The sequence below is a fragment of the Phyllobates terribilis genome, unplaced genomic scaffold (genome assembly GCF_046119375.1).
Source record: "Phyllobates terribilis strain yellow unplaced genomic scaffold, ASM4611937v1 Scaffold_10__3_contigs__length_209671492, whole genome shotgun sequence".
Classification (NCBI taxonomy): domain Eukaryota; kingdom Metazoa; phylum Chordata; class Amphibia; order Anura; family Dendrobatidae; genus Phyllobates; species Phyllobates terribilis.
The window spans coordinates 127,311,557-127,333,594 of record NW_027362770.1 but is presented as its reverse complement, the minus strand read 5'-3'; positions in this window follow the sequence as shown (position 1 = coordinate 127,333,594).

Sequence of the window (22,038 nt, the reverse complement as noted above, 5' to 3'; positions counted from 1 at the left end):
AGTTCAAGGCCGCGAGCCGGCCGCAGTTACCAAAACCCACAGTCCTACAGAGGGTGCTTGTCCTATTGGCACTATGGAACCAGCCTTCATTGCCAGATCCCGCAGCCCACATAGGAGTCACCTAAGCTGCAGGCACCATAGAGTCGGCTAACCCGACCGCAACACGACAGGACAACGCATTGGAGGCAAAGTGACGTTGACACTACCCGGAAACAGCTGGCGTGCTGGAACCAGGCTGGGCAGGAGGGAGTACCCGTGCCAAAGACACTGCCGAGAACCAGCTGACGGTACTGGAACCCGGATGGGTAGCAGAAGATACAAGAGCAAATGGAACTACCGAGGACCAGCTGACGGTACTGGAACCCGGATGGGTAGCAGAAGGTACAAGAGCCAATGGAACTACCGAGGACCAGCTGATGTTACTGGAACTCGGTTACTAAGCAGGAGGTACCTGTGCCAGAAAGCACTACCAAGGACCAGCAGACGTTGGTGGAACTTGGATACCGAGAAGGAGGCACCTAATCCAAAGGCACTGCCGAGAACCAGCTGACGGTACTGGAACCCGGATGGGTAGCAGAAGGTACCCATGTAAAAAAAAAGTTCAAGGCCGCGAGCCGGCCGCAGTTACCAAAACCCACAGTCCTACAGAGGGTGCTTGTCCTATTGGCACTATGGAACCAGCCTTCATTGCCAGATCCCGCAGCCCACATAGGAGTCACCTAAACTGCAGGCACCATAGAGTCGGCTAACCCGACCGCAACACGACAGGACAACGCATTGGAGGCAAAGTGACGTTGACACTACCCGGAAACAGCTGGCGTGCTGGAACCAGGCTGGGCAGGAGGGAGTACCCGTGCCAAAGACACTGCCGAGAACCAGCTGACGGTACTGGAACCCGGATGGGTAGCAGAAGATACAAGAGCAAATGGAACTACCGAGGACCAGCTGACGGTACTGGAACCCGGATGGGTAGCAGAAGGTACAAGAGCCAATGGAACTACCGAGGACCAGCTGATGTTACTGGAACTCGGTTACTAAGCAGGAGGTACCTGTGCCAGAAAGCACTACCAAGGACCAGCAGACGTTGGTGGAACTTGGATACCGAGAAGGAGGCACCTAATCCAAAGGCACTGCCGAGAACCAGCTGACGGTACTGGAACCCGGATGGGTAGCAGAAGGTACCCATGTAAAAAAAAAGTTCAAGGCCGCGAGCCGGCCGCAGTTACCAAAACCCACAGTCCTACAGAGGGTGCTTGTCCTATTGGCACTATGGAACCAGCCTTCATTGCCAGATCCCGCAGCCCACATAGGAGTCACCTAAACTGCAGGCACCATAGAGTCGGCTAACCCGACCGCAACACGACAGGACAACGCATTGGAGGCAAAGTGACGTTGACACTACCCGGAAACAGCTGGCGTGCTGGAACCAGGCTGGGCAGGAGGGAGTACCCGTGCCAAAGACACTGCCGAGAACCAGCTGACGGTACTGGAACCCGGATGGGTAGCAGAAGGTACAAGAGCCAATGGAACTGCCGAGAACCAGCTGGCGGTGCTGGAGCCCAGGGTAAATACTAAAAACAGAAGAGCCAGAGGTGTATTTGGAGGAGGTTTTAAATCCGTACTACAGTGGATGTGGACAAAGCAGGAGAATTTGCCGGACACACAGCTGGGGATCAGCTGACGTTACTGAATCCCAATAACACTGGAGCAAGCGTTGACTGTGCAGACGGCACTTCTGAGCAGCAACTAGCGGTACTGGAGCCCAGGGTAAATACTAAAAACGGAGGAGCCAGAGGTGTAATTGGAGCAAGTTTTAAATAAGTAGCACAGTGAATATGGACAGAGCAGGAGAAATTGCCGTGAACACAGCAGGGGAACAGCTGACGTTACCGAACCCCAATAACACCGCAGCAAGTGTTGACTGTGCAGACGGCACTTCCGAGCGCCAACTGGCGGTGCTGGAGCCCAGGGATAAGAATGAAAACAGAGGAGCCAGAGGTGTAATTCGAGCAACTTTAAAATGTGTAGTACAGTGGATGTGGACAAAGCAGGAGAAATTGCCGTCCGCACAGCAGGAGAACAGCTGACGTTACTGAACCCCAATAACACGGCAGCAAGTGTTGACTGTGCAGACAGCACTTCCGAGCGCCAACTGGCGGTGTTGGAGCCCAGGGTAAATACTAAAAACGGAGGAGCCAGAGGTGTAATTGGAGCAAGTTTTAAATAAGTAGCACAGTGAATATGGACAGAGCAGGAGAAATTGCCGTGAACACAGCAGGGGAACAGCTGACGTTACCGAACCCCAATAACACCGCAGCAAGTGTTGACTGTGCAGACGGCACTTCCGAGCGCCAACTGGCGGTGCTGGAGCCCAGGGATAAGAATGAAAACAGAGGAGCCAGAGGTGTAATTGGAGCAACTTTAAAATCTGTAGTAGTGAGAATGTGGACAGAGCAGGAGAAATTGCCGTCCGCACAGCAGGGGAACAGCTGACGTTACTGAACCCCAATAACATGGTAGCAAGTGTTGACTGTGCAGACAGCACTTCCGAGCGCCAACTGGCGGTGCTGGAGCCCAGGGATAAGAATGAAAACAGAGGAGCCAGAGGTGTAATTGGAGCAACTTTAAAATCTGTAGTAGTGAGAATGTGGACAGAGCAGGAGAAATTGCCGTCCGCACAGCAGGGGAACAGCTGACGTTACTGAACCCCAATAACACGGCAGCAAGTGTTGACTGTGCAGACAGCACTTCCGAGCGCCAACTGGCGGTGTTGGAGCCCAGGGTAAATACTAAAAACGGAGGAGCCAGAGGTGTAATTGGAGCAAGTTTTAAATAAGTAGCACAGTGAATATGGACAGAGCAGGAGAAATTGCCGTGAACACAGCAGGGGAACAGCTGACGTTACTGAACCCCAATAACATGGTAGCAAGTGTTGACTGTGCAGACGGCACTTCCGAGCGCCAACTGGCGGTGCTGGAGCCCAGGGATAAGAATGAAAACAGAGGAGCCAGAGGTGTAATTCGAGCAACTTTAAAATGTGTAGTACAGTGGATGTGGACAAAGCAGGAGAAATTGCCGTCCGCACAGCAGGAGAACAGCTGACGTTACTGAACCCCAATAACACGGCAGCAAGTGTTGACTGTGCAGACAGCACTTCCGAGCGCCAACTGGCGGTGTTGGAGCCCAGGGTAAATACTAAAAACGGAGGAGCCAGAGGTGTAATTGGAGCAAGTTTTAAATAAGTAGCACAGTGAATATGGACAGAGCAGGAGAAATTGCCGTGAACACAGCAGGGGAACAGCTGACGTTACCGAACCCCAATAACACCGCAGCAAGTGTTGACTGTGCAGACGGCACTTCCGAGCGCCAACTGGCGGTGCTGGAGCCCAGGGATAAGAATGAAAACAGAGGAGCCAGAGGTGTAATTGGAGCAACTTTAAAATCTGTAGTAGTGAGAATGTGGACAGAGCAGGAGAAATTGCCGTCCGCACAGCAGGGGAACAGCTGACGTTACTGAACCCCAATAACATGGTAGCAAGTGTTGACTGTGCAGACAGCACTTCCGAGCGCCAACTGGCGGTGCTGGAGCCCAGGGATAAGAATGAAAACAGAGGAGCCAGAGGAGTAATTGGAGCAACTTTAAAATGTGTAGTACAGTGGATGTGGACAAATCAGGAGAAATTGCCGTCCGCACAGCAGGAGAACAGCTGACGTTACTGAACCCCAATAACACGGCAGCAAGTGTTGACTGTGCAGACGGCACTTCCGAGCGCCAACTGGCGGTGTTGGAGCTCAGGGATTACAGTTCAGGTGGTAGAAACATGAACAGAACAGGAGACCTGGATACTGTTGCCAACCAATTATTTATTCTGGAAGAGGACTGGCATATTCATGAGAGATCCAGGCCTTGTTCATTTTGAGAAAAGTAAGCCGGTCAACGTTATCGGAGGATAGTCGCATGCGACGGTCTGTTAGTACACCACCTGCGGCACTAAAGACGCGTTCCGATAATACACTAGCAGCAGGGCAAGCTAGCACCTCCAGTGCATACTGACTAAGCTCTGGCCATGTATCCAGCTTACAGACCCAAAACTTGAAGGGAGAAGAGCCGTCTGGGAGTACACTAAGAGGGCAAGACATGTAGTCTGTCACCATCTGACGGAAACGTTGCCTCCTGCTGACTGGAGCTGTCTGTGATGGTGTAGACATTTGTGGCGGCGGGGACACAAAACTTTGCCACATTTCGGCCATACTGGTCTTGCCTTGTGCTGAGGCGCTGCTTCTGCTCCCTCTTTGTGCAGAGCTTCCTCCACTGCCTCGACGCACTGAGCTGCTTTGTAAAGCACTAGCAGCACTGCTCTCGGTTGGAATGGAGAACATGATGGAATGCACCAGTGCGTCTTGGTACTCCCGCATTTTACGCTCCCGGTTCAATGGTGTTATGAGGCTTTGTAAGTTGTCCCGGTAGCGAGGATCTAGGAGGGTGGACACCCAATAATCAGCCGTGTTGAGAATGTGGGCGATGCGGCGGTCGTTTCTGAGGCACTGCAGCATGAAATCAACCATGTGCTGCAGACTGCCAACTGGCCAAGAAACGCTGTCCCCTGCTTGAGGCGTGATCTCTGCCTGCTCTGCATCACCCCACCCTCGCTCTAGATACTGACTACTAGAGCATTGTGTACCTCCCTCCTCTGGACAGATGTCTTCCTCATCCATTGACTCCTCCTCATCCTCCTCACAAAGTGTCCCCTGCCTAGGCCTTTGTGAGGAACCACGTTGCGCAGACTGTAGAGAAGCAGATGGCATTTGTGACTCCTCATCCTCCACCTCTTCCAAAACCTCGTCCCTTAGTGCTTGCAGTGTTTTTTCAAGCAGGCAGATAAGGGGGATAGTCATGCTGACTAGTGCATCATCTGCACTCGCCATCCGCGTGGAATAATCGAAGGCACGCAAAACATGGCAAATGTCCTTCATAGAGGCCCACTCAGTGGTGGTGAAGTGTGAACGGCGCGCACTGCGACTTGTTTGCGCCTGCTGCAGCTGGTACTCCATTACTGCTGCCTGCTGCTCACACAACCTCTCAAACATATGTAACGTTGAATTCCACCTGGTGGGTAGGTCACATATGATGCGATGTTCCGGAAGACATAATCGGCGCTGCAGAGCTGCAATGCGTGATCTTGCATTGCTGGAACGCCGCAAGTGAGCGCACTCTATGCGGACCTTGTGAAGCAGTGCATCAAGATCCGGATAGTCCCTCAAAAAACTCTGCACGACCAAGTTGAGCACATGTGCCAGACATGGGATGTGAGTGAGGTTGCCTAGGCCCAGAGCTGCCACCAGATTTCGGCCATTGTCACACACTACCATGCCTGGCTGGAGATTCGCTGGCACAAACCACACGTCACTCTGCTGCTTGATGGCATTCCAGAGCTCCTGCGCTGTGTGGCTTCGATTCCCCAAAGAAATTAATTTTAATACGGCCTGTTGACGTTTGGCCACGGCTGTGCTCATATCGGTCATCATAACAGGTAACCGTTCACGGGTCGATGTGGAGGTAGACCGTGACGGCTCCTGCAGCGCTGATTCAGAGGAACTGGAGTATGAGGAGGAGTCAATGTGTACAGACTGGATTCCTGCAATCCTTGGAGTTGGCAGAACACGTACAGCGCCACTCTCAAGATCTGTACCCGGCTCCACAACATTTACCCAATGGGCAGTGAGGGAAAGGTATCGTCCCTGTCCATGCTTACTGGTCCACGCATCAGTGGTCAGGTGGACCTTGCTACTGACGGCGTTTTGTAGCACATGTTTAATTTTTCCCTCCACATGATGTTGCAGGGCAGGGACGGCTTGCCTGCTGAAATAAAAGCGGCTGGGCACGTTGTATTGTGGGACTGCCAATGCCATAAAGTTACGGAATGTGTCAGTCTCCACCAGCCTGAATGATAGCATTTCAAGGGCCAGTAGTTTAGCAATGCCAGCATTCAGAGCCTGTGCTCGGGGGTGGTTTGCCGAGTATGGGCGCCTTTTCTCCCATGCCTGTGCTAACGATGGCTGTAGACTGGCCTGGGAGTGTGAGGATGACTGGGAAAGTGGTGCTGTGGGTGGAATTACACTGTGTCTCTGTACAACAGTGCCAGAGATTCTTCCATGGCGATCCTGTGAGGAAGCCGAACCAGCTGTGTGTGAGCTGGAGGAAGAGGCTACAACACGAGCTGAAGAGGTGGTAGGTGGCGCTGTAGGTTGGCCTAGGTCTTCAGTGTGTTTGTGTAACTCCACCACGTGCTTGGTCCGCACATGTTTCCACATATTTGTGGTATTGAGGTTGCTGACACTTTTCCCTCTTTTCACCTTCTGATTACACAGCTTGCATTTGACAAAGCAAATGTCATCTGCAACTGTGTCAAAAAAGGACCAGGCACTGCAAGTCTTGGGAGCGCCCGCTTTGGATTTTGGAAGAGCCATGCTCCTAATGGGTGCCGAAGTGGAGGCTACAGGCAACCAAGTCTGCCCCCTCCCTCTCCCTCCTTTATGGGCCGTTCGGGGAATCTCTTCCTCAGAGCTGCTCCCACCACCTTCCTGTCCCTCACGCCATGATGGGTCAAGGACCTCATCATCTACACCACCCTCTTCAAACAACTGCTTCTCCTGGGTAGTCTCGACAGCACAGTACGCACCAGAAAGTGGCACCTGAGTCTCATCATCAGATGCGTACTGAGGTGTGCTGCTGACCATAGGCACTGGCCCACCCGCCTCTTCAGATTCAGAGAGACAAAACGGTTGCGCATCACTGCATACTACCTCTTCTTCAAATTCTCGAATTCTGCTTGGCTGGCCCCCTCTTTCCAAGCCAAGAGATTCAGAGAACAGAAGTAGAGATGGCTCCTGTCCAGGGCTCTCTGACTGCCTGGGCAATTTGGCAGGTGGTGAAGAGACAGATGGGTGCTCTTCAGTGCTCAGGACCTGAGAGGATCTGGAACTAATTGAAGTCGATGCGTTAGCTGCCATCCATCCGACAACGGCTTCAATTTGGTCCTCGCGCAGCAGTGGGGTACGGCTAGCTCCTACAAAGCTGCGCATAAAGGACTGTTCCCTGGTAAAACTGGGGGATGCTGAGTCACTGGTGCCCGCAGCAGGCACAGAATCCCCACGTCCTCTCCCTGCAGGCACAGAATCCTCACGTCCTCTCCCTGCAGAAACTCCACGCCCACGACCACGACCACATGCCTTACTCCCTGCCTTCTTCATCTTGGTAGACTGATAAAGATAGGCAGAAAAGTACTAAGGGCTTAGTGTGCTTATTCCTGAACAGCTGCTAACAGGTATAAGAAACACTAATTTTATAAAGTGTGGACTAGACTTTAATATGAGCTAATGTGGCCTACACAACTGTAAAGTGGAGTGTTTGGTGAACTTTATTTAGGTTTTTTTTGTCACAAAAAGACACTGGATGTGCCTAAAGATGTAATAACGATAGTATCACAAACTTTTTGTAGCTATTACAATGTAGGAAGGTAACCTACAATGCAATAGATGAGGCTGCAAAAAATAGGCTAATACTAATCTGGCTGGGGCTGCAGGGCCCAATGCTGCAGAAAGGCTCCTCTATCTACTCCTATATAGTGTGTTTGGAATCAATTTAGCTGAATATGGATGGAACCACCACACTAATAGGAGATATCAGGAAAAATTATGAATTGGCAATAAAGGACAATGTATGAGGCAGTGACACACACTGAGTGCACTACAACCAGACGGGGTTGAAGCACACACTACAGGGTGAGCTGCACTCACACACCAGACCTTGCAGACAGCGGTGAACAGTACAGATGCAGAGCACTGTGCACTAGTGCTGCAAGACGGAAAAAAAATTCTCTATCTACTCCTATATAGTGTGTTTGGAACCAATTTAGCTGAATACAGATGGAACCACCACACTAATAGGAGATATCAGGAAAAATTATGAATTGGCAATAAAGGACAATGTATGAGGCAGTGACACACACTGAGTGCACTACAACCAGACGGGGTTGAAGCACACACTACAGGGTGAGCTGCACTCACACACCAGACCTTGCAGACAGCGGTGAACAGTACAGATGCAGAGCACTGTGCACTAGTGCTGCAAGACGGAAAAAAATTTCTCTATCTACTCCTATATAGTGTGTTTGGAACCAATTTAGCTGAATACAGATGGAACCACCACACTAATAGGAGATATCAGGAAAAATTATGAATTGGCAATAAAGGACAATGTATGAGGCAGTGACACACACTGAGTGCACTACAACCAGACGGGGTTGAAGCACACACTACAGGGTGAGCTGCACTCACACACCAGACCTTGCAGACAGCGGTGAACAGTACAGATGCAGAGCACTGTGCACTAGTGCTGCAAGACGGAAAAAAATTTCTCTATCTACTCCTATATAGTGTGTTTGGAACCAATTTAGCTGAATACAGATGGAACCACCACACTAATAGGAGATATCAGGAAAAATTATGAATTGGCAAAAAAGGACAATGTATGAGGCAGTGACACACACTGAGTGCACTACAACCAGACTTGGCTGAAGCACACACTACAGGGTGAGCTGCACTCACACACACAGACCTTGCAGATAGCGGTGAACAGCACAGGGAACTGTGCACTAGCACTGCAAGGCACAGTGATTTAGAAAGTAGCTTGGGTAAAGCAGTATAGAGCAAATAGGTAGCTAAAACTGTCCCTCAGAACAACAGCGTCCTATCCCTAACTGAATTCACAGCAGAGTGAGCTCAAAATGGCGGCGGTGGCTTTTATAGTGCATCATGACATCATTTCAGCAGCCAATCACAGCCATGCCATTAGTTAAGATGCCTACATGCCTAACAGGATGTGCCCACACTTCTTAGGATCCTCATTGGCTGAATAAAATGAAAATGTCTCATTGCATTATGGGAACTTCCGATTCCGGTATACGATATTGCAATAGTATCGGAATTAAGTATCGGAATTCCGATACCGCGAATATCGGCCGATACCCGATATTTCAGTATCGGAATGCTCAACACTAGTTGGGAGTAAAGACTAATTGTAATTGCAGTCCTTTTGAGGGCTAGGTTACATCAGTTCCTATCACTTTTTTCCAGGCAGGTCTGTGCCAGTGCTGTGCAAGTTTTTTTCACAGCATTTGGCTAAATCTAGCAAAGCAAATCCTTTTTGGCCTCTTGCAGTGTGTGTTAGTCAGTGGAGTGTGTTGCAAGCTACACCACCTGTGTATAGAATACAATTTTTTTTACTGCACCTAGTGAAGTAAAACCTTTTGGGCATAGCATCATTCTATTAGTCCATCTATACTAACCTCCACCAGGTTGCAAATTCAAAATAATTTTTATCTGCATCTAGCTCTGAAAAAATATTTGGGCTTGTAGCAGTGTGTGGGACTTGTTCTACTAGTCCATCTATACTAACCTCTACCAGGTTGCAAATTCAAAATAATTTTTATCTGCATCTAGCTCTGAAAAAAATATTTGGGCTTGTAGCAGTGTGTGGGACTTGTTCTATTATTCCATCTATACTAACCTCCACCAGGTTGCAAATTCAAAATAATTTTTATCTGCATCTAGCTCTGAAAAAATATTTGGGCTTGGGCTTGTAGCAGTGTGTGAGACTTGTTCTATTAGTCCATCTATACTAACCTCCACCAGGTTGCAAATTCAAAATAATTTTTATCTGCATCTAGCTCTGAAAAAAATATTTGGGCTTGTAGCAGTGTGTGCGAATTGTTCTATTAGTCCATCTATACCAACCTCCACCAGGTTGCAAATTCAAAATCATTTTTACCTGCATCTAGCTCTGAAAAATATTTGGGCTTGCAGCAGTGTGTGGGACTTGTTCTATTAGTCCATCTATACTAACCTCTAACAGGTTGCAAATTCAAAATAATTTTTATCTGCATCTAGCTCTGAAAAAATATTTGGGCTTGTAGCAGTGTGTGGGACTTGTTCTATTAGTCCATCTATACTAACCTCCACCAGGTTGCAAATTCAAAATAATTTTTATCTGCATCTAGCTCTGAAAAAAATATTTGGGCTTGTAGCAGTGTGTGCGAATTGTTCTATTAGTCCATCTATACTAACCTCCACCAGGTTGCAAATTCAAAATAATTTTTATCTGCATCTAGCTTTGAAAAAATATTTGGGCTTGTAGCAGTGTGTTGGACTTGTTCTATTAGTCCATCTATACTAACCTCCACCAGGTTGCAAATTCAAAATAATTTTTATCTGCATCTGGCTCTGAAAAAATATTTGGGCTTGGGCTTGTAGCAGTGTGTGGGACTTGTTCTATTAGTCCATCTATACTAACCTCCACCAGGTTGCAAATTCAAAATAATTTTTATCTGCATCTGGCTCTGAAAAAATATTTGGGCTTGGGCTTGTAGCAGTGTGTGGGACTTGTTCTATTAGTCCATCTATACTAACCTCCACCAGGTTGCAAATTCAAAATAATTTTTATCTGCATCTAGCTCTGAAAAAATATTTGGGCTTGGGCTTGTAGCAGTGTGTGGGACTTGTTCTATTAGTCCATCTATACTAACCTCCACCAGGTTGCAAATTCAAAATAATTTTTATCTGCATCTAGCTCTGAAAAAATATTTGGGCTTGTAGCAGTGTGTGGGACTTGTTCTATTAGTCCATCTATACTAACCTCCACCAGGTTGCAAATTCAAATAATTTTTATCTGCATCTAGCTCTGAAAAAATATTTGGGCTTGGGCTTGTAGCAGTGTGTGGGACTTGTTCTATTAGTCCATCTATACTAACCTCCACCAGGTTGCAAATTCAAAATAATTTTTATCTGCATCTGGCTCTGAAAAAATATTTTGGCTTGGGCTTGTAGCAGTGTGTGGGACTTGTTCTATTAGTCCATCTATACTAACCTCCACCAGGTTGCAAATTCAAAATAATTTTTATCTGCATCTAGCTCTGAAAAAATATTTGAGCTTGTAGCAGTGTGTGGGACTTGTTCTATTAGTCCATCTATACTAACCTCCACCAGGTTGCAAATTCAAAATAATTTTTATCTGCATCTAGCTCTGAAAAAAATATTTGGGCTTGTAGCAGTGTGTGCGAATTGTTCTATTAGTCCATCTATACTAACCTCCACCAGGTTGCAAATTCAAAATAATTTTTATCTGCATCTAGCTTTGAAAAAATATTTGAGCTTGTAGCAGTGTGTGGGACTTGTTCTATTAGTCCATCTATACTAACCTCCACCAGGTTGCAGATTCAAAATAATTTTTATCTGCATCTGGCTCTGAAAAAATATTTGGGCTTGGGCTTGTAGCAGTGTGTGGGACTTGTTCTATTAGTCCATCTATACTAACCTCCACCAGGTTGCAAATTCAAAATAATTTTTATCTGCATCTAGCTCTGAAAAAATATTTGGGCTTGTAGCAGTGTGTGGGACTTGTTCTATTAGTCCATCTATACTAACCTCCACCAGGTTGCAAATTCAAAATAATTTTTATCTGCATCTAGTTCTGAAAAAATATTTGGGCTTGGGCTTGTAGCAGTGTGTGGGACTTGTTCAAATAGTCGATCTATACTAACCTCCACCAGGTTGCAAATTCAAAATAATTTTTATCTGCATCTAGCTCTGAAAAAATATTTGGGCTTGTAGCAGTGTGTGGGACTTGTTCTATTAGTACATCTATACTAACCTCCACCAGGTTGCAAATTTAAATAATTTTTATCTGCATCTAGCTCTGAAAAAATATTTGGGCTTGGGCTTGTAGCAGTGTGTGGGACTTGTTCTATTAGTCCATCTATACTAACCTCCACCAGGTTGCAAATTCAAAATAATTTTTATCTGCATCTGGCTCTGAAAAAATATTTGGGCTTGGGCATGTAGCAGTGTGTGGGACTTGTTCTATTAGTCCATCTATACTAACCTCCACCAGGTTGCAAATTCAAAATAATTTTTATCTGCATCTAGCTCTGAAAAAATATTTGGGCTTGGGCTTGTAGCAGTGTGTGGGACTTGTTCTATTAGTCCATCTATACTAACCTCCACCAGGTTGCAATTCAAAATAATTTTTATCTGCATCTAGCTCTGAAAAAATATTTGGGCTTGGGCTTGTAGCAGTGTGTGGGACTTGTTCTAATAGTCCATCTATACTAACCTCCACCAGGTTGCAAATTCAAAATAATTTTTATCTGCATCTAGCTCTGAAAAAATATTTGGGCTTGTAGCAGTGTGTGGGACTTGTTCTATTAGTCCATCTATACTAACCTCCACCAGGTTGCAAATTCAAATAATTTTTATCTGCATCTAGCTCTGAAAAAATATTTGGTCTTGGGCTTGTAGCAGTGTGTGAGACTTGTTCTATTAGTCCATCTATACTAACCTCCACCAGGTTGCAAATTCAAAATAATTTTTATCTGCATCTGGCTCTGAAAAAATATTTGGGCTTGGGCATGTAGCAGTGTGTGGGACTTGTTCTATTAGTCCATCTATACTAACCTCCACCAGGTTGCAAATTCAAAATAATTTTTATCTGCATCTAGCTCTGAAAAAATATTTGGGCTTGGGCTTGTAGCAGTGTGTGGGACTTGTTCTATTAGTCCATCTATACTAACCTCCACCAGGTTGCAAATTCAAAATAATTTTTATCTGCATCTAGCTCTGAAAAAAATATTTGGGCTTGTAGCAGTGTGTGGGACTTGTTCTATTAGTCCATCTATACTAACCTCCACCAGGTTGCAAATTCAAAATAATTTTTATCTGCATCTAGCTCTGAAAAAATATTTGAGCTTGGGCTTGTAGCAGTGTGTGGGACTTGTTCTAATAGTCCATCTATACTAACCTCCACCAGGTTGCAAATTCAAAATAATTTTTATCTGCATCTAGCTCTGAAAAAATATTTGGGCTTGTAGCAGTGTGTGGGACTTGTTCTATTAGTCCATCTATACTAACCTCCACCAGGTTGCAAATTCAAATAATTTTTATCTGCATCTAGCTCTGAAAAAATATTTGGGCTTGGGCTTGTAGCAGTGTGTGGGACTTGTTCTAATAGTCCATCTATACTAACCTCCACCAGGTTGCAAATTCAAAATAATTTTTATCTGCATCTAGCTCTGAAAAAATATTTGGGCTTGTAGCAGCGTGTGGGACTTGTTCTATTAGTCCATCTATACTAACCTCCACCAGGTTGCAAATTCAAAATAATTTTTATCTGCATCTGGCTCTGAAAAAATATTTGGGCTTGGGCTTGTAGCAGTGTGTGGGACTTGTTCTATTAGTCCATCTATACTAACCTCCACCAGGTTGCAAATTCAAAATAATTTTTATCTGCATCTAGCTCTGAAAAAATATTTGGGCTTGGGCTTGTAGCAGTGTGTGGGACTTGTTCTATTAGTCCATCTATACTAACCTCCACCAGGTTGCAAATTCAAAATAATTTTTATCTGCATCTAGCTCTGAAAAAATATTTGGGCTTGGGCTTGTAGCAGTGTGTGGGACTTGTTCTATTAGTCCATCTATACTAACCTCCACCAGGTTGCAAATTCAAAATAATTTTTATCTGCATCTAGCTCTGAAAAAATATTTGGGCTTGTAGCAGTGTGTGGGACTTGTTCTATTAGTCCATCTATACTAACTTCCACCAGGTTGCAAATTCAAATAATTTTTATCTGCATCTAGCTCTGAAAAAATATTTGTGCTTGGGCTTGTAGCAGTGTGTGGGACTTGTTCTATTAGTCCATCTATACTAACCTCCACCAGGTTGCAAATTCAAAATAATTTTTATCTGCATCTGGCTCTGAAAAAATATTTGGGCTTGGGCTTGTAGCAGTGTGTGGGACTTGTTCTATTAGTCCATCTATACTAACCTCCACCAGGTTGCAAATTCAAAATACTTTTTATCTGCATCTAGCTCTGAAAAAATATTTGAGCTTGTAGCAGTGTGTGGGACTTGTTCTATTAGTCCATCTATACTAACCTCCACCAGGTTGCAAATTCAAAATAATTTTTATCTGCATCTAGCTCTGAAAAAATATTTGGGCTTGTAGCAGTGTGTGGGACTTGTTCTATTAGTCCATCTATACTAACCTCCACCAGGTTGCAAATTCAAAATAATTTTTATCTGCATCTAGCTCTGAAAAAATATTTGGGCTTGGGCTTGTAGCAGTGTGTGGGACTTGTTCAAATAGTCGATCTATACTAACCTCCACCAGGTTGCAAATTCAAAATAATTTTTATCTGCATCTAGCTCTGAAAAAATATTTGGGCTTGTAGCAGTGTGTGGGACTTGTTCTATTAGTACATCTATACTAACCTCCACCAGGTTGCAAATTCAAAATAATTTTTATCTGCATCTGGCTCTGAAAAAATATTTGGGCTTGGGCATGTAGCAGTGTGTGGGACTTGTTCTATTAGTCCATCTATACTAACCTCCACCAGGTTGCAAATTCAAAATAATTTTTATCTGCATCTAGCTCTGAAAAAATATTTGGGCTTGGGCTTGTAGCAGTGTGTGGGACTTGTTCTATTAGTCCATCTATACTAACCTCCACCAGGTTGCAATTCAAAATAATTTTTATCTGCATCTAGCTCTGAAAAAATATTTGGGCTTGGGCTTGTAGCAGTGTGTGGGACTTGTTCTAATAGTCCATCTATACTAACCTCCACCAGGTTGCAAATTCAAAATAATTTTTATCTGCATCTAGCTCTGAAAAAATATTTGGGCTTGTAGCAGTGTGTGGGACTTGTTCTATTAGTCCATCTATACTAACCTCCACCAGGTTGCAAATTCAAATAATTTTTATCTGCATCTAGCTCTGAAAAAATATTTGGGCTTGGGCTTGTAGCAGTGTGTGGGACTTGTTCTATTAGTCCATCTATACTAACCTCCACCAGGTTGCAAATTCAAAATAATTTTTATCTGCATCTGGCTCTGAAAAAATATTTGGGCTTGGGCATGTAGCAGTGTGTGGGACTTGTTCTATTAGTCCATCTATACTAACCTCCACCAGGTTGCAAATTCAAAATAATTTTTATCTGCATCTAGCTCTGAAAAAATATTTGGGCTTGGGCTTGTAGCAGTGTGTGGGACTTGTTCTATTAGTCCATCTATACTAACCTCCACCAGGTTGCAAATTCAAAATAATTTTTATCTGCATCTAGCTCTGAAAAAAATATTTGGGCTTGTAGCAGTGTGTGGGACTTGTTCTATTAGTCCATCTATACTAACCTCCACCAGGTTGCAAATTCAAAATAATTTTTATCTGCATCTAGCTCTGAAAAAATATTTGAGCTTGGGCTTGTAGCATTGTGTGGGACTTGTTCTAATAGTCCATCTATACTAACCTCCACCAGGTTGCAAATTCAAAATAATTTTTATCTGCATCTAGCTCTGAAAAAATATTTGGGCTTGTAGCAGTGTGTGGGACTTGTTCTATTAGTCCATCTATACTAACCTCCACCAGGTTGCAAATTCAAATAATTTTTATCTGCATCTAGCTCTGAAAAAATATTTGGGCTTGGGCTTGTAGCAGTGTGTGGGACTTGTTCTATTAGTCCATCTATACTAACCTCCACCAGGTTGCAAATTCAAAATAATTTTTATCTGCATCTGGCTCTGAAAAAATATTTGGGCTTGGGCATGTAGCAGTGTGTGGGACTTGTTCTATTAGTCCATCTATACTAACCTCCACCAGGTTGCAAATTCAAAATAATTTTTATCTGCATCTAGCTCTGAAAAAAATATTTGGGCTTGTAGCAGTGTGTGGGACTTGTTCTATTAGTCCATCTATACTAACCTCCACCAGGTTGCAAATTCAAAATAATTTTTATCTGCATCTAGCTCTGAAAAAATATTTGAGCTTGGGCTTGTAGCAGTGTGTGGGACTTGTTCTAATAGTCCATCTATACTAACCTCCACCAGGTTGCAAATTCAAAATAATTTTTATCTGCATCTAGCTCTGAAAAAATATTTGGGCTTGTAGCAGTGTGTGGGACTTGTTCTATTAGTCCATCTATACTAACCTCCACCAGGTTGCAAATTCAAATAATTTTTATCTGCATCTAGCTCTGAAAAAATATTTGGGCTTGGGCTTGTAGCAGTGTGTGGGACTTGTTCTAATAGTCCATCTATACTAACCTCCACCAGGTTGCAAATTCAAAATAATTTTTATCTGCATCTAGCTCTGAAAAAATATTTGGGCTTGTAGCAGCGTGTGGGACTTGTTCTATTAGTCCATCTATACTAACCTCCACCAGGTTGCAAATTCAAAATAATTTTTATCTGCATCTGGCTCTGAAAAAATATTTGGGCTTGGGCTTGTAGCAGTGTGTGGGACTTGTTCTATTAGTCCATCTATACTAACCTCCACCAGGTTGCAAATTCAAAATAATTTTTATCTGCATCTAGCTCTGAAAAAATATTTGGGCTTGGGCTTGTAGCAGTGTGTGGGACTTGTTCTATTAGTCCATCTATACTAACCTCCACCAGGTTGCAAATTCAAAATAATTTTTATCTGCATCTAGCTCTGAAAAAATATTTGGGCTTGGGCTTGTAGCAGTGTGTGGGACTTGTTCTATTAGTCCATCTATACTAACCTCCACCAGGTTGCAAATTCAAAATAATTTTTATCTGCATCTAGCTCTGAAAAAATATTTGGGCTTGTAGCAGTGTGTGGGACTTGTTCTATTAGTCCATCTATACTAACTTCCACCAGGTTGCAAATTCAAATCATTTTTATCTGCATCTAGCTCTGAAAAAATATTTGTGCTTGGGCTTGTAGCAGTGTGTGGGACTTGTTCTATTAGTCCATCTATACTAACCTCCACCAGGTTGCAAATTCAAAATAATTTTTATCTGCATCTGGCTCTGAAAAAATATTTGGGCTTGGGCTTGTAGCAGTGTGTGGGACTTGTTCTATTAGTCCATCTATACTAACCTCCACCAGGTTGCAAATTCAAAATACTTTTTATCTGCATCTAGCTCTGAAAAAATATTTGAGCTTGTAGCAGTGTGTGGGACTTGTTCTATTAGTCCATCTATACTAACCTCCACCAGGTTGCAAATTCAAAATAATTTTTATCTGCATCTAGCTCTGAAAAAATATTTGGGCTTGTAGCAGTGTGTGGGACTTGTTCTATTAGTCCATCTATACTAACCTCCACCAGGTTGCAAATTCAAAATAATTTTTATCTGCATCTAGCTCTGAAAAAATATTTGGGCTTGGGCTTGTAGCAGTGTGTGGGACTTGTTCAAATAGTCGATCTATACTAACCTCCACCAGGTTGCAAATTCAAAATAATTTTTATCTGCATCTAGCTCTGAAAAAATATTTGGGCTTGTAGCAGTGTGTGGGACTTGTTCTATTAGTCCATCTATACTAACTTCCACCAGGTTGCAAATTCAAATAATTTTTATCTGCATCTAGCTCTGAAAAAATATTTGTGCTTGGGCTTGTAGCAGTGTGTGGGACTTGTTCTATTAGTCCATCTATACTAACCTCCACCAGGTTGCAAATTCAAAATAATTTTTATCTGCATCTGGCTCTGAAAAAATATTTGGGCTTGGGCTTGTAGCAGTGTGTGGGACTTGTTCTATTAGTCCATCTATACTAACCTCCACCAGGTTGCAAATTCAAAATACTTTTTATCTGCATCTAGCTCTGAAAAAATATTTGAGCTTGTAGCAGTGTGTGGGATTTGTTCTATTAGTCCATCTATACTAACCTCCACCAGGTTGCAAATTCAAAATAATTTTTATCTGCATCTAGCTCTGAAAAAATATTTGGGCTTGTAGCAGTGTGTGGGACTTGTTCTATTAGTCCATCTATACTAACCTCCACCAGGTTGCAAATTCAAAATAATTTTTATCTGCATCTAGCTCTGAAAAAATATTTGGGCTTGGGCTTGTAGCAGTGTGTGGGACTTGTTCAAATAGTCGATCTATACTAACCTCCACCAGGTTGCAAATTCAAAATAATTTTTATCTGCATCTAGCTCTGAAAAAATATTTGGGCTTGTAGCAGTGTGTGGGACTTGTTCTATTAGTACATCTATACTAACCTCCACCAGGTTGCAAATTCAAAATAATTTTTATCTGCATCTGGCTCTGAAAAAATATTTGGGCTTGGGCATGTAGCAGTGTGTGGGACTTGTTCTATTAGTCCATCTATACTAACCTCCACCAGGTTGCAAATTCAAAATAATTTTTATCTGCATCTAGCTCTGAAAAAATATTTGGGCTTGGGCTTGTAGCAGTGTGTGGGACTTGTTCTATTAGTCCATCTATACTAACCTCCACCAGGTTGCAATTCAAAATAATTTTTATCTGCATCTAGCTCTGAAAAAATATTTGGGCTTGGGCTTGTAGCAGTGTGTGGGACTTGTTCTAATAGTCCATCTATACTAACCTCCACCAGGTTGCAAATTCAAAATAATTTTTATCTGCATCTAGCTCTGAAAAAATATTTGGGCTTGTAGCAGTGTGTGGGACTTGTTCTATTAGTCCATCTATACTAACCTCCACCAGGTTGCAAATTCAAATAATTTTTATCTGCATCTAGCTCTGAAAAAATATTTGGGCTTGGGCTTGTAGCAGTGTGTGGGACTTGTTCTATTAGTCCATCTATACTAACCTCCACCAGGTTGCAAATTCAAAATAATTTTTATCTGCATCTGGCTCTGAAAAAATATTTGGGCTTGGGCATGTAGCAGTGTGTGGGACTTGTTCTATTAGTCCATCTATACTAACCTCCACCAGGTTGCAAATTCAAAATAATTTTTATCTGCATCTAGCTCTGAAAAAATATTTGGGCTTGGGCTTGTAGCAGTGTGTGGGACTTGTTCTATTAGTCCATCTATACTAACCTCCACCAGGTTGCAAATTCAAAATAATTTTTATCTGCATCTAGCTCTGAAAAAAATATTTGGGCTTGTAGCAGTGTGTGGGACTTGTTCTATTAGTCCATCTATACTAACCTCCACCAGGTTGCAAATTCAAAATAATTTTTATCTGCATCTAGCTCTGAAAAAATATTTGAGCTTGGGCTTGTAGCATTGTGTGGGACTTGTTCTAATAGTCCATCTATACTAACCTCCACCAGGTTGCAAATTCAAAATAATTTTTATCTGCATCTAGCTCTGAAAAAATATTTGGGCTTGTAGCAGTGTGTGGGACTTGTTCTATTAGTCCATCTATACTAACCTCCACCAGGTTGCAAATTCAAATAATTTTTATCTGCATCTAGCTCTGAAAAAATATTTGGGCTTGGGCTTGTAGCAGTGTGTGGGACTTGTTCTATTAGTCCATCTATACTAACCTCCACCAGGTTGCAAATTCAAAATAATTTTTATCTGCATCTGGCTCTGAAAAAATATTTGGGCTTGGGCATGTAGCAGTGTGTGGGACTTGTTCTATTAGTCCATCTATACTAACCTCCACCAGGTTGCAAATTCAAAATAATTTTTATCTGCATCTAGCTCTGAAAAAATATTTGGGCTTGGGCTTGTAGCAGTGTGTGGGACTTGTTCTATTAGTCCATCTATGCTAACCTCCACCAGGTTGCAAATTCAAAATAATTTTTATCTGCATCTAGCTCTGAAAAAAATATTTGGGCTTGTAGCAGTGTGTGGGACTTGTTCTATTAGTCCATCTATACTAACCTCCACCAGGTTGCAAATTCAAAATAATTTTTATCTGCATCTAGCTCTGAAAAAATATTTGAGCTTGGGCTTGTAGCAGTGTGTGGGACTTGTTCTATTAGTCCATCTATGCTAACCTCCACCAGGTTGCAAATTCAAAATAATTTTTATCTGCATCTAGCTCTGAAAAAAATATTTGGGCTTGTAGCAGTGTGTGGGACTTGTTCTATTAGTCCATCTATACTAACCTCCACCAGGTTGCAAATTCAAAATAATTTTTATCTGCATCTAGCTCTGAAAAAATATTTGGGCTTGTAGCAGTGTGTGGGACTTGTTCTATTAGTCCATCTATACTAACCTCCACCAGGTTGCAAATTCAAAATAATTTTTATCTGCATCTAGCTCTGAAAAAATATTTGGGCTTGGGCTTGTAGCAGTGTGTGGGACTTGTTCTATTAGTCCATCTATACTGAACTCCACCAGGTTGCAAATTCAAAATAATTTTTATCTGCATCTAGCTCTGAAAAAATATTTGGGCTTGGGCTTGTAGCAGTGTGTGGGACTTGTTCTATTAGTCCATCTATACTAACCTCCACCAGGTTGCAAATTCAAATTACTTTTTATCTGCATCTAGCTCTGAAAAAATATTTGGGCTTGTAGCAGTGTGTGGGGCTTGTTCTATTACTCCATCTATGCTAACCTCCACCAGGTTGCAAATTCAAATAATTTTTATCTGCATCTAGCTCTGAAAAAATATTTGGGCTTGGGCTTGTAGCAGTGTGTGGGACTTGTTCTATTAGTACATCTATACTAACCTCCACCAGGTTGCAAATTCAAAATAATTTTTATCTGCATCTGGCTCTGAAAAAATATTTGGGCTTGGGCTTGTAGCAGTGTGTGGGACTTGTTCTATTAGTCCATCTATACTAACCTCCACCAGGTTGCAAATTCAAAATAATTTTTATCTGCATCTAGCTCTGAAAAAATATTTGGGCTTGGGCTTGTAGCAGTGTGTGGGACTTGTTCTATTAGTCCATCTATACTAACCTCCACCAGGTTGCAAATTCAAAATAATTTTTATCTGCATCTAGCTCTGAAAAAATATTTGGGCTTGGGCTTGTAGCAGTGTGTGGGACTTGTTCTATTAGTCCATCTATACTAACCTCCACCAGGTTGCAAATTCAAAATAATTTTTATCTGCATCTAGCTCTGAAAAAATATTTGGGCTTGGGCTTGTAGCAGTGTGTGGGACTAGTTCTATTAGTCCATCTATACTAACCTCCACCAGGTTGCAAATTCAAAATAATTTTTATCTGCATCTAGCTCTGAAAAAAATATTTGGGCTTGTAGCAGTGTGTGGGACTTGTTCTATTAGTCCATCTATACTAACCTCCACCAGGTTGCAAATTCAAAATAATTTTTATCTGCATCTAGCTCTGAAAAAATATTTGGGCTTGTAGCAGTGTGTGGGACTTGTTCTATTAGTCCATCTATACTAACCTCCACCAGGTTGCAAATTCAAAATAATTTTTATCTGCATCTAGCTCTGAAAAAATATTTGGGCTTGGGCTTGTAGCAGTGTGTGGGACTTGTTCTAATAGTCCATCTATACTAACCTCCACCAGGTTGCAAATTCAAAATAATTTTTATCTGCATCTAGCTCTGAAAAAATATTTGGGCTTGTAGCAGCGTGTGGGACTTGTTCTATTAGTCCATCTATACTAACCTCCACCAGGTTGCAAATTCAAATAATTTTTATCTGCATCTAGCTCTGAAAAAATATTTGGGCTTGGGCTTGTAGCAGTGTGTGGGACTTGTTCTATTAGTGCATCTATACTAACCTCCACCAGGTTGCAAATTCAAAATAATTTTTATCTGCATCTGGCTCTGAAAAAATATTTGGGCTTGGGCTTGTAGCAGTGTGTGGGACTTGTTCTATTAGTCCATCTATACTAACCTCCACCAGGTTGCAAATTCAAAATAATTTTTATCTGCATCTAGCTCTGAAAAAATATTTGGGCTTGGGCTTGTAGCAGTGTGTGGGACTTGTTCTATTAGTCCATCTATACTAACCTCCACCAGGTTGCAAATTCAAAATAATTTTTATCTGCATCTAGCTCTGAAAAAATATTTGGGCTTGGGCTTGTAGCAGTGTGTGGGACTTGTTCTATTAGTCCATCTATACTAACCTCCACCAGGTTGCAAATTCAAAATAATTTTTATCTGCATCTAGCTCTGAAAAAATATTTGGGCTTGTAGCAGTGTGTGGGACTTGTTCTATTAGTCCATCTATACTAACCTCCACCAGGTTGCAAATTTAAATAATTTTTATCTGCATCTAGCTCTGAAAAAATATTTGGGCTTGGGCTTGTAGCAGTGTGTGGGACTTGT